Source organism: Crocuta crocuta, unplaced genomic scaffold (genome assembly GCF_008692635.1).
Source record: "Crocuta crocuta isolate KB4526 unplaced genomic scaffold, BGI_CrCroc_1.0 scaffold864, whole genome shotgun sequence".
In the NCBI taxonomy this organism is placed as follows: domain Eukaryota; kingdom Metazoa; phylum Chordata; class Mammalia; order Carnivora; family Hyaenidae; genus Crocuta; species Crocuta crocuta.
The window spans coordinates 161,193-165,054 of record NW_027530615.1 but is presented as its reverse complement, the minus strand read 5'-3'; the positions used below and the strand labels follow the sequence as shown (position 1 = coordinate 165,054).

General features: G+C 43.7%; 1 protein-coding gene across 1 annotated transcript in view; it reads left to right on the top strand.

Moving 5' to 3' along the window:
* ATRX (ATRX chromatin remodeler) overlaps positions 1-3,862 on the top strand; it is a 261,336-nt gene that overhangs the window by 142,122 nt on the left and 115,352 nt on the right.

Below are 3,862 nucleotides of genomic sequence, written 5' to 3'. Positions count from 1 at the left end.
GGGCAATTAATTCTTGCTCAGTTATATTGCTTATATCTGTTTTAAGCAGCTCTTTAGCTTTCATTTCTTTTTTTTTCTAATTTTTTTTATCNTCGAACCCACGAACTGTGAGATCATGACCTAAGCGAAAGTTGGACGCTTAACCCACTAAGCCACCCAGGCGCCCCTTTAGCTTTCGTTTCTTAGTGGAATTTCTTTAGAGGAGAGTTCTTCCATCTCCTCGTTTTGGCTTGCTTTCTGTCTGTTGTTAGTTTTAAAAGCTTGTTATGCCATCTGCAACTGCGAGTATTGCTATATTAAAGCAGACTCATTGTCTGTTTAGGGCCTGTCCATTCAGGAAATGTTCTTTGAATGCTGTCTCTTGGTCTCTCTTGTTTATTTTCTTTCCTTACTCATAGTGGTATTTGGGACTGTCCACCTTGTGCATTTTGGCTTGTTTCTTGAGGTTGCCCTGGAAATTTAAACAGACAGACACACAGGGAATAAAGGCATGCAGATGTACAGACAAATCCAACAAACGAGCAAACCAAAATGGAAAAAGAAAAAGAAATGAAAGAAGAAAACATCTCAAAAGACGAAGGACGGTCTAAAACTATAAAACCAGAATTCAAGCTACAAATAGAGGGCAGGGTGTATGCAGTGCCGATTCAAGAGCATATACACAGAGAGAAATGTCATGGTGGGGAGAAATCAAAATTGGACAATGACAGGGCAGAGAGACTGAGAGGCTTAATTCAGAGAGAGAAAGAGGAGAATATGGTAGGAGGCGAGGAGAAAGAAACGAAGATAATGTTACTCAGAGAAAGTATATAGTCTGATCACCCCTGATTGAGAGAAAGAAAGCTAGTGGTGGAGGTGTAGAATATGCATCTAGAGAATGATTAAATGTGTCTGATTAAGCAAGCCAATGAAAATAGTGTCCATTCCAGCAGAGGGGTGGAAATTTTGAGATAAGGGGAAAATACATCTGAATGGAAAGATTTTATCTAGAATCACGGCAGTGCATCCATGTTGTTCTTGCCCCTGCCTCCGGTTAAAGAACGAAAAAAAAAAAAAAGCAGCTCCATGTGGCATATGTGTGGTTTGGTGTAGGCAGGTCTTAGCCTCCACCTCGGTCCTGCTGGCTGCTTCCTGAGTTCTTGTCTTGGTGGTTGTGGGGAGTAAAATGTCGGCGCACCAGTCCCTTCTCAAACCAAGTGTTGCAGCTCACTCTTTTGAGTCCGATCTCCCTGTGCCATGGGTGCAGCCACGTTGGGCCATGTTCTATGCCCTACGCTTCACATCATTTCCAAGTCCCAGTCCGACTGTTTTATTAATACCGCCCAAAACACAGTCCCACAGTTTGGCTGCTTTTCTTCCACTGGGGATTGATCCTGGAGAGCAATGGCACAGCCTCAGGTCGGCCCCTTTCCCTCTGCCGGGGATCAAGCTGGAAGAACAGCAGAGCAGTTTCTCCCTGCGCCACCTGGGACCAGGGTCACCCAGTTCACAGTCAGCACCCCATCTAGAACTAAGAACACTCTGTCCTGAGCCGAGGTTTTTCTCTTTTCCAGGGATAGTTCTATGAGCAGTTTCAGCCATCCTTTCTTTTCCCTTCGACTCACCACGGCTCCCCACGAAGGGGGCTCCTTCCCCTCCCTCTGTGTTTCCGGTCCCGGTCCGTTTTTATCTTCCCGGGTTCACACTCACGCACTTCTGAGGTTGCCTTCCCAGTGTACTCTGTCTCTTTTTCTTCCCAAATTCCTGCGCCTCAGTGTCCTATGGCTTCAGGCCTTCTGTGTTTGAGAGTAGGGGACAAGTGAAATGTACGGAGCTCCCTACTTCTCCATCATCTTGCCTCCTCTAGTGATGTTCATTTTTAATGCTTTTGTGTTTCCTACTTTTATACCATCACTTCTGGTCTCTCAACTCAAAAGGGTCCCCTTTATTTCTTGCAGCAATGGTTTATGGGTTACAAACTCTTATAGTTTTTGTTTGTCTGGGAAGCTCTTTATCTCTCCTTCTATTCTGAATGATAGCCTTTTTGGATAGAGTATTTTGGCTACAGATTTTTCCTATTCAGAATCTTGAAGATTTCATGCCAGCCCCTTCTGGGCTGCAACATTTCTGCGGAAAAGGCTGCTAATAACCTTAAGGGTTTTCCCTTGTATGTCACTGTTATCTTCTGTTTTGCTGCTTTGAAAAGTTTTTTTTTTTCCTGCTATATTTCCCTAGTTTAATTAGTGTATCTTTTGGTGTGGGTCTGTTTTTTTTGTTTTGTTGGGGGATTACTGTGTTTCCTGGATCTGGATATCTGCTTCCTTCCCCAAATTAGGGAAGCTTTCAGCTATTATTTTTACAAATAAATTTTCTGCTCTCTTTTCTGTGTCATCTTCTTTTTGGAGCCCTATAAATACAAATGTTAACGCTTGATGGAGTCACTGATTTCCCTAAGTCTGTTCTTGTTTTGCATAATTCTTTTATCTCTTTTGTTTTACATGATTACTTTCTGTTACTCTGTCCTGTGGGTTGTTAATACATTCCTGTACTTCTTCCATTCTGCTGTTCGTTTCAGATAGCCTATTTCTCACTTTTTTTATTGTGAGTTTTATCTCTGCTGTGTTATTCTTTATCTCTCTAGTAAGGGTCTCACTCATGTCTTCCTCTCTTTTTACAAGTCTGGTGAATATCCTCATATCGTTACTTTAAATTCTCTCTTAGGTATGTTACTTACATCTGTTTCACTTAGATCTCTGGCTCGGGCCTTGTTTTGTTCTTTCATTTGGGATAAATTTCTCTGTCTTCTTGTTTTGTCTATGTTTCTGTGCCTGCTTCTCTATATTAGAAAAGTAAGCTACATCTCCTGTTCTTTAGGGTAATGGCCTTATGAAGAAGAGGTCTTGTAGTGCTGTGCCATATAGTGTCCCATGTTCCCCAGGGTCTGTTGCTTCTGGGACTAACTCCAATGGGTGTTGCGTGTGCTTTGCTGTTTTATCTTGGCTACTTTATCTTCAAGCTAGTTGCCTGCAGAGGCTCTCTTTCTCTTAGCCTGTTGTGGACAGTGTTTGGTTCCCGGTCTGAATATGGTGTGTTTTAACTAGGTGTGCTCTGGTCTGCTTGTGAAATGAGAACTGTTGCTACTGATGCTGAACCAAGACCATGAAAACCCCTGAGTCAGGAGATATGGTGTGAGCAGGGGTTTGGGCTGGTTTGGGGGTAACTTGGAAGGGTGCTTCCAGTGGAGTGTCAGTATTTGGGGCTTATTGTAAACAAGGTAGGTAGGTAGTGCCAGTGCTTATGCTCAGGATTGGGGCAGAGAAATGGTGCTGGCCAGTTCCTGGAGGGCTCTCTTGGTGAGTGCTGGGATGTGGTTTGAGATGAGCATATATCCTCCCCACTGTGTGCTCCAGTTGCTGTTCCATTTCCTCTTTCCATACTATATGTCCACAGGCTGTTTGCCTTCTCTCCACGAGTAGCAGTGTCCTCAGAGCTCTATTTTAGCCATGCCTGCTGACCTTTAAAACTTTGGGCTTTCAGCCCCACTTTTTCCAAGAACTCATGAAATTCAGCCCTTCACTTTCTAAGCCAGCTGCTGTGGGGATTCAATTTCCCCATGTGCTTTGCTGTGTCATAGTCTGTCTCTCACCCTGCTCCGCAACCATGGCTCGCTCCTCACCACAGCAGCCATGATCCTTTTCTGCCCCAAACCGCATCTCCATACTTTCTACCTTCTTCAGTGTGGCCTCTTCTTTACCTTTAGTTGTAGAATTTATCCTGCCAGCCTTTTGGTCAATTTATGGTGATTTGATAGTTATCTAGTTGTATTTGTGGGATGAGGCAAGCTTAGGGTCCTTGTACTCTGCCTCCATCTTCCCAAGATATC